The sequence below is a fragment of the Porites lutea genome, chromosome 3, assembly GCF_958299795.1.
Source record: "Porites lutea chromosome 3, jaPorLute2.1, whole genome shotgun sequence".
NCBI classification, from domain to species: Eukaryota; Metazoa; Cnidaria; class Anthozoa; order Scleractinia; family Poritidae; genus Porites; species Porites lutea.
Window position 1 is genome coordinate 13,166,284 of NC_133203.1, and position 14,131 is coordinate 13,180,414.

The following is a 14,131-nucleotide window of genomic DNA, read 5'->3' on the forward strand; positions in this document are numbered from 1 at the left end:
AAAAGTAAGATAAGGCTAAAACAAGCGTAACGTACGAAAAATCGCCGGATAAAATATGGCAAAACTAAACTGCACAACTGGTAACATTAGTGGTCTCGAATTTATGAACGAAATATCACTTAACATACGAAGAAACTGACCTACGAAAAAGCGTTTAAAAGACTGGGAGCACTTTATAAACGACGCTGAGATGTCAAAACGAGACTCAAGAAGAAGAATGCAAAAGTTATGCTAATGCTTAACTTCCCTTTTACATATAACTTCTTGGAAGTAGAACTGAGAGGATGTGATCATGACCTGAGGACAATGATCGAACATTTCCCGTTGACCGTGCGTTATTTTATATACTCGATACCTAAAGCTAAATGTAGACCTGGTTACTTAAATGTCAATATATTAAACATGGCAATCAGTCATAGTCTTCATCTTCAAAGCCTTCATCATAATCCTCATTATCATCAACATCAGCATCAGGGAGATTTAACGCTCGGATGAAGCCTCAACTTGTGATGTCAACAGAGATCTGCTCAGGTCTTTCATCGTGAACAAAGACTGCAGATTCCTTTGCCACTTCTTCGACATGTTCAACACAAAGCCGGCACAACGGTTGAAACTAGGGACTTTAAGCATCGACAAAGGTGACGGCAGCGAAAACGTCACATTTAAAATGAATTGGCGTTTTTTCCAACTTTGTCGCGTTTATTTCAGTTTGCTGAAAATAGCTAATGTAGGCCAATTTCCCTGAAGTTGATTTCTTTGGGACCGCACTCAAGTTTAGAAAGAGAAAGAAAAGTTTGTCGTCGCTTGTTTTACGTCCTCCATAAAACGTGAAACTAGGCATTTTCACGTCGAAGTCGTGCAGTAACGGCAAAGAAATGTACAAAAAAGCGTGATGCACGTGCAAACTAGTTGTTTTGCTCAATAAACCTATTGCTTTTTGGACGTTCTCGTTGCCGTCACCGTCGCCGTCGCCATTGCTAAAACTCCCTACTGACATTTCGCGAACGGAGAGTTTTCGCGCGTGTGTACTAGTACCAAATCTAAGTCAGATGTCTTTTTCCGACATTTCTTAGTTTTTGCACGCAAGTATTTCAAAATTACTTAAACCTGCTGCAGATGAAACTTGCATTTAGTTTGATGGATAGTCTTTGTGTTTTTCAAAGGTGTGCTCTTTTGGTTTAATTTAACGACGAAAGTAGCCAGGGGCCATGCTCTGAGTAGCCGGGGGAAATCCCCGGCCCCCGGCCCTTAGTGACAACCCTGCTAACAAATGCGGTAGCGCGAGCATTTATCATGCAGCTATAGATGGTCGTGTACAGCCTCATCGTCTGTTCTCTTTTCTTAAATTTGTCACGTGGAAAGTTGAGACCCAGTAGTTGCATATCATTACTCGCCTACAATCTCTACTTCTTATTTGACTTTCAATTTTCCTCTACGCGCAGGGGTAAGACATGACGTCATTAACGCAGTCACGTCACGATCGAGTAGAGCATCAATCACAGGTCCAGGTAAGAAGTTAAGGTTTTTTTTTTACCAATTGGACAAGCAATATTGACCATTATTGTTTCATTCGTACTGTAAAATATTCAGTCAGCAAGGTTTGTTGATTGTGTTCATCCTAATTAAAGTAGCTTTTACAATATACATTAGGAGTGGCGGCCATATTTGCAGGCAATCTTGTCCCTAGGGTCCTGGCATCCTCCCGCTGACCGAAAAGCCCGCAGATTTTGGGTATGAGACTGCAGTAGATTGTTACGCCAGTGACAGTTTAGTTCAGGTTTTTATTACTACATTCAAACCCCTCTTAATATGGACACCTCATTATTACGGACAGCTTGCTTTGTCCCTGAGGAAAATGCCCGTAAATTTTTCTGAAAATTCAACCCACTTAATAGGGACACCCCGTTAACGTGGACAATATGTTATTCTATGACCCCATATTAACGGGCATTGACTGTACTGACCTACGGCTCTCAGTTGTATTTAAGATTGACTAACGCTTGTTACAAAAAGTTTTAGTTAAAACAAAAATAGGCAAATGCAATTAGATTGATTTCATCACCAACAGATCAACGAATAAATACAGAGAACATAATACGCAACTTATGCAGTTGCGAAAAGAAAGCTTGAAAAAATTCAACGACCAGCTCCCCGTTGGCTTGCTACCTCAATTGGCTAGAACCCAGCACTGGTTTCGCAGTGGTCAGGGTTCCAAATTTAGCCTGACTTTTTTTCAGGCTTTCTTTATGCAGCTGCATAAGTTGCGTATTTTATTGTGATGATCTTCTCTACAGTGCAGTTATTTCTTCATCCCGCAGTTCAAATATATGAAAGCATATATTCATCATTTCAGATCAACTAATATCTACAATACCTTACAAAGTGTACTCTCAGCTTGACCTGCTCTTAGCAAGAGAAGAATTAACATCGCCAGTAGGATATTTGATTTGACACTGGAGGAAGCAATCGCTTTAAAAGACCTTACAGAGCATAGCTGTAACTCAATGCACACCGGCATGGACGCGGTTTTCCAGCTGATGAGTGAAAGACAAGTGAGCCTTGGCGAGCTAAAGGAGGTGTTAAAAGAGATGAACAGATACGATGCCATAAGTGTTCTTACTGAGGCTGGATATCCTGAATACACTTTAGGTAACTAATCTTGGACGTTTCTGGGTAACTGCCCACCTACATCTCCCCTAAGCCAACAGTAACACTTGCTTCTCGCTTAGGGTAAAATGTTGGCCTAAGTGAGGGGTAGGTGGGCAGATTCCCAGAAACGTATTATGATCCCTAATTTTTAAACCTGACTCAAACGCTTCTCGTCTCTTTGTTCATAAGCAGCTTGAATCGCGAAGCGGTGAAAACGAACGTCAATTGGTATGGAGCAAAATCAGGGAGAAAAAGGAGAGAGAGAGGAAAACCTGATGTGTCCGTTAAGGGTTCATAATACCATTCGTCCAGCCCAGGGGCTCTTTCGCCCGTTCTTGAAAGCTTTCGCTGCCGTTTATCTCGACCCGACTGACCGCCCCTGGGTCTCCGATGATGGTTAACACGTTCATATCGGCGAGGACTTGGAGACCAATATCAGGATTCGCGAAACACTCCTACCCTTAAACATGTCGAGATAGATTGTTTCACAAAGAGGAGCAAAGAGGATATCTCCTGAATTTTGAGGGCCCTAGGATTTTGTTTTCATTGCTCCGTATATTACTCTCTAACTGCGTTAAGTATCTCAACGTTTCTGTATTTTCGCATTTTAGACGAAAGCAGTGATCAAGAAGAAGTGAGCGCTGACTCTCTGAGAGTCAACAGTCTGTGATTGACCCAGCCTTGGAAGATGCGCTTTTCAAATAGTTAACTGTTTTAATTTTATTTATGCATATACATCAGTGCTTATTACAATGTTTCTTTCCCTAATTCATACATTCAAAATATTTTACAATACTCATTTGCCCTGCTATTAAAAACCAAAAGACAGAAGCTCAGTTTGAATTGTACAAAACATGGACTCCGCACATTGTGTAGTGTACAAGAAAAATGGTTATAAAAAAAAATAGTGTTTTACAATAGATAAAGAGCATTATAACGTAAGCGAATTTTATTCTTTTGTAAAGGTTCGACATGAAGGCCGCGTTCCAACGCAGTCGAACCTTTTAGGCGTTGAACTGATTGCTCGGGTTTCATCCACCATAAGTGGAAACATGAACAAGGATTTATAGAATAATTATTTAACGCAACTATCCTTTCATTGTTTTCAAATGTATTGAGTTTCTTTTCCTTGAAACCGCTCCAAACCCGGGGAATAGAAGTTTGCCGGCAAATCCGAGGTAAATGGCGCCGACCATAACACTAGTTAATTAAACTTTCCAGACTTTTAGTTAATTCACATCATATTTATAATGTCTTCAGCTTTCAATGGTGAAAGTAACAACCATAGCTTTGAATGCTTTGAAGTAATTTGCTTAGCTTTTGCAAATTTCTCTCGTTTGACGGCGATCAGAGGCCGCTGCACATGCGTAAACATTTACAATAGAAAATATTCGAATTCCCCGACCGTCCTGGGACAAGTAGGGTAGGTCTTGAGCATGAACGCGAGGCTAATGCGGCGAACGTCTTGGCGAAAACACAAATAAACATAGGCAAATGGCGGCTGAATAGCTGCAAAACGATAGAAATAAGGAGAAATAGCAAGATTTAAAAGCTGAAACCTTGCAGGTAAGCTAAAGGGATATCTCTTTCAAAAACCTAAACTGTGGGAAGAGCTGGTCGTACTATATCGGTACAGTTAAAAAAGCCACGAAGCCAAAAGAAGAAGCCACTGGAAGTAATCTAGAAAATGGTATTACAAATTGTGTTAAAATATCAATATTCGAATCCTTGTAATTTGGTACTTATTAGTTTTTATTACCTGTGTGTGTACCTGTAAAAAGGAGTTTAATCAGATCATTATCGTCTGCACAAAAGTTTGAGTCCAACTTCTCGTCGATTAAGTGCATGTTTTTATCATGTTTGTACTCAGTTGTGAGCGAATATGTTGATAAATAATGTATTAATCTGAATTTTTAAGAATAAACTTTGCTTTTCAAGTCATCATCGAGTGTTCAAACTGAGTTAACTTCCAAAATAAATGCCACGACTGTGTGAAGAACGCTGAGTCCCGTCCGGTTAGATAATTATCCACCGAACGTGCTTATCGGTTTTTCGTGGCTACTACTCGCAGTAGTAGGCACTTTGCTGGCACTTTGTAAGATTGAGTGTAAGTACTCCTAACCATCGGAAAGTGCTCGGGATTTTGACGAACACTGCCGACACCGATGCTTGTTGTTGTTATCGTCGACTATCGTATGGTGAACAGAAAATGTCCTTGGAGACGCACTTTTTTCCCTTTTGGCAACGAACAAAAAATGTCTTACGAGGCACAAATGAGTTCAACATTGATTCCCTAATGGGAACGAAAAAATTGTCTGCTGTTTCGAAACTCATGTCATTTCACAGTCGGGAGTTATCGTTGACGCGAAGGTGAGCGATCGACAGCAAAAGAGTTAGAAAAGTCAACTGCAAAGTAGGTGTTTTTGCTTACTTGTAGGCTTTCGACGAATACTTCCATTTCAATGAATGATGTCCTTCAAGAAGTTTTTTGAAATATTGAAAACGCTTCAGGGATTTTGAGACCATCTTCGCATTTTTATTTATAAAATCGTTCACCAACCACGATCAATATCTGGTTCGGCTCGCTGTTTTTCTCAGCAACGATTGGAAGATCTTTCTTTTACTATTTGAAATAATGATACCTTCAGCCTGTATTGTCTCCGGAAATTTCCAGAGTGAAACATTTTCTCTGATTTCCGACAACTCAGCCGTATTTTGTCCTCTTAGTGAGAATTTCCACGCATTAGCCTCGCATTCATGTTCAAGGCCTGGTTCTCGTCCCAGGACGGTCGGGGAATACGAATGTTGTTTATTGGCGTTCTTATGCATTGTTCTTTTTTTATTAGTGATATTAGCTCTCACCTGCAGGAACTAAATCCTTTACGTACTGTATTTTAACTGCATATACTGCGCTCCTTCCTTAGAAGCAAAGATTTCCTTTATCGGGCAATATGGGTAGCGTCTACAGTGTACACTATTACAGGTCTGTTTTAGTTTGAAAGCGCCAAAGTCTCGTTTAGCTATTTGAGCACAATTTAAACCAAAACAGCCTTATGCCTATTTCCTAATCTTTTAATTTATCTTCGTAATCTTACTTTTGATTTTTTTTTTTTTTTGCCTAACTGATGTTGAGTATTCATGCAAATATAACGGTAAACATATAAAATTCAAGAAAACTTACAACTGATGTTGAGTATTCATGCAAATATAACGGTAAAAATAAAAAATTCAAGAAAACTTACAGTATAAAATCTCGTTCTTTGTGAAAATGCCAAAATTCATTAGAATACGAACGAACGAACGAACGAATGAATGAATGAATATCCTTTATTAAAAGCTGCTTGGAAGGTTGTGTATACCAGTCATTATAAAACACAAAAGTACATGTTTATCTTACTAAGATTTAATAAACAATAAGAAAACTGAAAAGGTACGTGATGTTCAAAAATTAAATCTAAATTTAAAAATTTACTTGAACATTCAGGATTTTAAGATTTAAAATTACGCGGCCTTCTTCTATTTGGGTGACGGCCGCGAAGGAAATTCGGAACTTTCGTACTTGTAGCGCAAATCTGCGAAACATGCTTCAACCTTCGTAAACTACACTTTATTATTTAAACAAAACAGTTACTATGGAACGCTACTTATGACAAAAAAGATTAATATGTAAATATGAAGAAGAACTCAGATATTCGCATTAGACCATAAATATTGGTATCAAGAAGAGAATATGGGTATTATAAAACCGACCTAATTATATTTTCGCATCAATATATGTACATTATAGACACGATGCATGCATACCAATACATTACGAACCATTATGTTATAACACAAATATACGTTATGTTGCTTACTGCACAAATACGTTATGAACATCACGTAATTACGTTAACATTAGCTAAAAAGAGACCGAAATTCTTCCACAGGCGTCTGAAATACTGGCCGTGATGTGCTGCACGAAGCGGCCGGTTGGGATGCGTTCATGCTCGGACTTTGAGGAGAAGTTGTTATTCACTGCCCGTATTTCGGACGCCTGTGGAAGAATTTCGCCCCCTTTTCGGGGCCGGAACGTCATCGACACAGGGCCGGGATTCTTCCTTACCTAGATTCCGCCGTTTCTATCAACGGCCATGAGTCAATGGAAGGAAGACTACTAAAACAGTGACAAAGCTGCCATTTCGTCATGTTTTCGCGGGCTTTTTTCCCTACGCTTAGGGCATGCTCACTAGATACATCTATCCGCTGGACGGTCAACGCATAATCATAACTTATATTTTTTACAAGTTACGCGTAACGTGTACATATTTTATGGCTCTTAAAGTAATTAAATGATGTTCGTAACGTATTTGTCCAGCAAGCAACATAACGTATATTTACGTTATGACATAATGGTTCGTATTTAATGTATAGGTATGCATGCATCGTGTCTATAATATACATATAATGTTGCGAAAATATAATTAGGTCGGTTTTATAATACCCATATTCTTATCTTGATACCAATATTTATGGTCTCTCACGCCCCATATTGCAAAGGTCATGGAAGGGCTTACCCTGGATTCCCTCTTGAAGCAAGTCTGTGACAAGCTCGACACTCACCAGTTTGCCCTGGCCGGGAAGTCCACAACTGACGCTCTTGTTTTCTTCCTCCAAGTCATCCTTGACTCTATGACTCCAAGCTCTGCCTTTGCAACGTTGATAAGTATGAAGCAAGGAGAGAAAACGCAAAAAATTGTGGCTAAATACGTATATGATCGCTTCCGCGAAAGAGATAGACGCGTTAAAATAAAACCTTGTTTAATAGTTGTATAAATTTTACAAATGTACACCTCTGTAATTATTGCACGAAAATCTTTGTTATCGTTGTAAACACATGTGTCTGTTGGCGCTCTGTTGATAATAAAGCACTTATCTTATCCTATCCTATCCTTGAGGCCCTTGACCAAGGTGACACTTATGCACGCATCTTCTTTACTGATTTCAGTAAAGGTTTTGATTTAGTCGATCACATTATCCTTATCCAAGAAATGGAGCTGCTGGGCGTGCATGAGGCCACTATCAGATGGATCGGCTCTTTATTAACGGACCGTTCACAAAGGGTGCGAATCGGTCAGGTTTATTCGCATCCAGTTACACCGAATGGGGGAATACCACAAGGAACGAAACTTGCGCGATTGCTGTTCGCCATATTAGTGAACAATCTGTGTAGGAACTGGTGATATAGGATTAAATACGTTGATGACACCTCGGTATTTGAATCTATTCCTCTATGTTCGCCTAGCTACCTTCCATTTATCGCCGCAAATATTAACACCTACGTTTCTATACGTAACATGCGGCTTAATGAGAAAAAATGCAAAGATATGGTTATCAGTTTTTTGAAGTATCAACCCACTGTTACAACACCAATTCAGCTTAATGGTATAGTCATTGATAGAGTATCTAGTTATAAACTCTTGGTGGTTATTATCTCTAATGACCTCTCTTGAAACGATCATTGTGACAGTATCCATAAAAAAGCTACTAAGCGATTGTTTGTGCTGCGGACCCTCAAAGAGAGTTGGACTGGGCACTAACGATCTCGTATTAGTCTATTGTAGTATTGTTAGATCCATTGTTGAGTACGCCTTGCCAGTTTGGGCTGCGATCCCTTTATATCTGGACGAGTTAATTGAGTCTGTACAGCGGAAAGCTCTCAAAATAATATTTGGCCGGGTAGACTATACGGAAGCCTTGGTCTTGGCCGGCCTGGAGTCTCTTAGTGACAGGAGAGTAGGAGCTTGTAAGCGGTTTATGGCTACTGCACGCCAAATGCCCCCCCTTAAGAACAACATCCCCTCCCCTGCCGCTATCAAGTCTCATTACAGTATAAGGGTCCAACTTCCAAGACGTCAACATGGTCATACCAGAAGAATTAATGACTTTGTATCTTATAAATTTCAGTGAATATATGTAAATGGTTAATTGTATGTGACAATGACCTTCCCCAACAATTCAGTTATTGCTGCAAGTGGGTGAAATAAACAGAATATCTATCTATCTCTTTTTTGTTGGAAGAACAACGTGAACATTTTGTAGCGGCGGTGACAAAATGAGAAATGCTAGCGGCCACTAATGCAAGGACAAAATGAACGGCACTGGAAAAAAAGTGAACGAGAACACGTACGACATTTCCTCCGTAAAAAAGTTTCTGGAAGTTTCACGTTGTAGTCGCGCAAAAAAAAGGCAAAGAAATGTACAAAAAATGTGTGCTGCACGTGCAAAGTTAGTTTTTGCTAATTAGATCTATTGTTGTTTTTCACCGTTCTCCGGCGTTGCCTTCGCCGCGTAGCATTATACAATTCTATATTTTGTTTGAACAAACTATAAGTATTATCGAAAGCTTTGATTTAGCCCTGGCTAAATCTATACATTACCGAAGTTTAGAGTTATTCCACAGGCCACCCAAGCTCAACTTAAAAGACTTAGAATACTGAGTCAACTCCTGGCAGTTTTTTGCTATCAGTGTTGTGTTACAGAAAGAGAGAAATAATGTTTTTGAACGAAACGCGACTGTTTATGTTTAAAGCATGAAATTAGCACATTTTCTCGACTCAAGTCAGCTGAAAGAACCTTATCACAAGTTGAAATTTGTTGATGTCTCTATTACTGTTATTAGTGAACTTACGCTACAGGACGGGAGAGGAAAGAAGATGGCAAACATTGTGTGACAAGCGTGACAAAAACAATTTACCTCCTCCTTTTAAGGTGGCTCCGTCATTGATACTGGAGCATTTAGCTGTGACACATTTACTGTCATAACGTTTTCGTTTTTAACGCGATGGCTGCGAAACTTTGCAAAGAACAACAGATATCATTCGGCAATAGTACGAAATATTCCGATTTCATTGGTGGTAAGGGACCGGTCATTATTTATCACCTGGGGGGGAGGGGGGAGACGGTCGGAGGATTTTGGGGGGGATCACTTGATTTTTAGGAGAACAGAGGGGGGATCAGTCGTAACTGAGAGCCCAAAAGGGGGGGATCACTGAAAATTTTGGAAGGATTCAGAGGGGGGACCACTCAAATCTGCTTGAACAATGCCAGTTTGAAAGCATACAACATAAATGTGCCCATTCTGCTGGGAGATGATAGCATTTGCAATCTCAATTTGTTCTAACACAACTTTATTTAAAAAACGGAAGTCTGTCACACTGGCGAATGTGTGCATTTCAATTTATATCGAGAAAGCTTTGTTTTAACGCTTTTATATTTTTTCTTTTATAACGTGCTCATGACTTAGCTAATATTCATCTTTAAACATGACAGGTGAATTCTAAATTGTGAACTATATAAACTTCTGATAACTGAAACATTGTAAAAAGCGTGTTTGTTTAAACATAAACCATTTATCGCCTCTCCAGGAATGGGCGTCCTGTGTCAGCTCTATACTAAATTCGATTCAACTGCTTCATCTGCCTCATCTTGAGCCTCATCATCCCATTCAACAACTTCATTTGCCTCTTGAGCCTCGTCATCCGATTCAACAGCAACATTTAGTCCCCTTCGGCAGGTTGACCCTGGACTTTGTACCCTTAAAATGGCCGCTACTTGCTCTAGATTTTTTGCGAGGGTCGTGCTAAAAATACCTTTTTCTAGTATCCATAGCAAAGGGTCTAGATGCAAACGCCTTGTTAGTTTCTTAGCAAAGTCAGCATTGATGCTATCTACAGGAGTAACTCTATCATTCTCTTCGATTGAACCGAAAATTTGCCCCGCGACCTTGATTGAGGTCAAGTTTCCTAAGAGATGACGTGCCCTCTGCTTGAGTCGCTTGTCCTTGGTTTTTCGGACCTTCCTCTTATTTTCCTTCTTTCTTCTTGACATTGTTGATTTTCTCGCGCACAAAGGAAACTTCTTTGACAGGTTAATATGCGCTGTTGTCAACTTGTTGGATGCGGACTGAAGTTCCTCGTGCAGTGTAGTGATTCGCCTATGTGCTTCTTCTAAATAGGCCAACTCATCGCCTGCAAATGACTTTAGAGTGTGGCCCTCTGAAAATTGTCGCTAAATATGACCTGCTGATCGGGACTTGGTGGACTGCTATTTGGCACTCTAAAAAAAGTAACTTTGCACATTACAAGCCGCAGGCTCGATTTTCGGGGGATTGCGACGTTCGACGTCGCAATCTTCGCATATTTCTGAAGGGCGAGGCGCCAAGTCTATTGTTTTGAACCAAGGGTTATATTACATCAAGAGACCCTGAGCCTATTCACCGTTTCTGGGCAACGTGTCGTAAAGTACTGGATAAAAATCGTCTCGATTTAATGGCCTCTCGATTACGTTTCCGGCAGTCCAATCGCAAACGTGAAATCGAGACTCGTTGCCACCTGTCTCGATGACTCGTTTCAGAAACGAGACACGTTCTCGAAAACGTAGGGCAAAAAACGAGACTCGATTTTTCTCTAAAACGTAGGGCCCAAAACGAGACTCGATTTTTCGTGTTCGTAGGGACTCGTTCAAAAACTAGAAAAAGTATTTGCCTGGGGAAGGTTAAGTCCAAAAAAGTCAGAAAGATATCCCCTAAAAAAATAGCCATGCGCTGGCTTCAAAATATCAGAGAAGGGAAATAACGTGATGCGGTTTTTCACTTTTAAGGGCAATGGCAACGAACGGATTGAACGTAGATAATTTCTGGGGTCGTCTGGGGTAAATACTTTATTTATAAATGGGTAAGCCGAAAATCAAATGGTTCGCGCCATTCCGTTGGGAATCGTCAGATTATAAACCATTGTGAGGTGATTCAAATTTGCAGAGAACTCTGCAGCAGCAGCAACAGTAGGTCGTTCTTTTTTATGTGAAAGCAGGGGCGGATCTAGGGGGAGGGTGCAGGGGGTGCGCACCCCCCCCCCCCACTCAGATGACCTGCGGTTTTCTAATACAACTGGTATTCTGCCCCCCCCCCCCCAAAAAAAAAAAACAAAAAAAACAAACAAAAAACAAAAAAAAACTATGTGATTTATTGGTGTTCAAGTAGAGCAAGAGACGGGTGCACCCCCTCCTAAAAAAAATCCTGGATCCGCCCCTGGAAAGTTAACAGTCATAATTATATTTGCAAGATTTTTTAAAAGTTTTTTGCTTTTTGTAAAAGGTAGGCACCCCTAGGTAGAAAAGGTTAAAAATGGAAAATAAGATTGAAAAGACACCAGCAAATAATTACGACAACAACATTTTCGATAAGAAAGAGAAAAATTCTATTTGCATTTCAACTGAGGATAATATTAAAGGCTCTCACAAAAATCAACTTAGCCAGCGGCCATACAAAAGAGGATAAAAATAAGGAACAATTGATAATACTAACAAAAAAATCATTTGTTGAAGCTTTTAAGAGATCTTAACTATTGTATAGCGGCTCAATCATTATGTGATGGTGTGGCTTCGACTAATGGTAACCACTCAATAAATAAACTTGATAATTTTTAAAAAAAACTTACACTGCTCTATTAAGGTAACAACTGCTATTTTCAAGAAACACATTATTCGTACATGGCTCTAATCAATTATTACTATTAATGATATTAAGAGCGCTCATCAAATCTGTTTTTAGTTTTCTATGCAATGCTTTTTGGAATATATTTTCGTATTCGGGCCTTAACGAAGTACTTGACTAATGAAACAGAGAAATATAATGATTTGATATTACTATTCTACTTTTAAACCTATAACGAGGGTAGCCTGAGTATTAGGTCATCCTTATGGGCTACCGAAGAGGAGATTCTAGCTCTCTCCTTGTTCGCTCCTCTCTTCCCCCTTTTCACTCAGAAACGCCTGATACTCAAGCTATAACGAGAGAGGCCAAAAACGTCACGTGCAACCAAGGGCTAATTCTGTTGCCTTTTAAAAAAAGGCCCATGTTCACCTAAGCGGCCTTGCTCGCCCTATACTTCAGAAAAATAATTTCGCGAAATTTAAAGTTTCTCCCTACAGTTTGTGTAGAGTGACGCTTCGGCCATGCGTGAAAAAAACGAACACTCTGCCCAATGAAAACATCTGCTTAATTTGACATACGAAGGGTTCACAACAAAAACACCAGCTCACAAAGTCACGTTGGTGAACATGGGCTTTTAAGAGCTAAATAGTTTACTCCTTTATATTCATGTATGAACGAAGATAAGCAAAATCAACTCTGTTCTGAGCAATCCAAACCGTATCACCATGGACACGTTCATGTGAGCTTTTGGTTTTATTTTTAATCTTAGAGGCTGCCATAAACAAAGGCCCTGGCGTTGCATTGTGACGTTATAAGACGAAATCCATTAGGAAATTCAGCCATTTTTAATTTTCATTGGACAAAAACCTTGTAACAGAATAATTTAAAGAATACAACCTTCTTTTGAGACTTTTTGAGGGATATAAACATGATGAGTTATCTGTGATGACACCAAAGACGATTTACGATGGGAATCCGAGAAAATAAATAACAAATTTCACTAGAACCGGCGACTGTGAAACACAGGTAAAATTCTGAAAATTTCATGTGCAAGATGCCAATTTGTGAAATTTGTCATTTTTATTCGAACTCCCATAAATAATTCTCTTTGGTGTTATTGCAGAAAACCAATTACATCTATAGCCCTTGAAAAATGAATGCGATATTCTGGTAAAAGGCTTTTTTTTTTTACACTGGGATTTTAAATTTACTTAATTTCTTGATGGATTCCATCATAATACGATGTAAAGAATAATGAACTTGACAATAAGCTTTCCTTCACCATCAACCCAGCGATTGATGTTGGCCACATCGTGCCCCCACATCTCTCCTTCCTTCAGTGTAGTCGTCGAGAGAATATGAGTTATTTCCTCCACCTCTCCGGGCGACAACACAATTCTATCGATAAAAAAAAGACGTGAAAAGTTCGTGAAAAGTCAAAAAGCAAAACGCGTATTACAGTGAGCAGTTCGTCTGAGACACGATGTATTAAGAATGTCCAATTTAATTGTTTTATCTTTCCTTTTTATGGACTTATAACTTGATGACCGGTTCATAGTAAATTATATATGAAAACGGTCCAATACTAAAATCAGAACTGGCGGTTTAGTTTTTTCTTCAGGCAACATTCATCAACCTTCTTTTGTTCGTCAGTACATACGGAGTCCTCCTACCTGAGCTCCACTCTAGCTGGGAAGGGTGCGGCGACCAGCTGTATAAATAATTTGAGATCTTGCGTTAAAACGGCCCTCCACTTGTGGAAATTTGGTGTAGTCCATTCACCGCTGGTAAGTGGCCCTTCATTCTTATCTACTAAGTCTCTCATTCGCGTTGGGAAGTCTTCCACAGTCCACTGGAAAGAATGAACCGACTGCTCTTGTTCTTGCCATTGCTCTGCGAACCCCTTTACAATCATAAATACGACACTCAGTTCCTAGTTAATACTACCTAATTATTCAGATATTAGTACATAATTTAAACTTCCATTAAGTGTCGAAACTCAATCCAGCA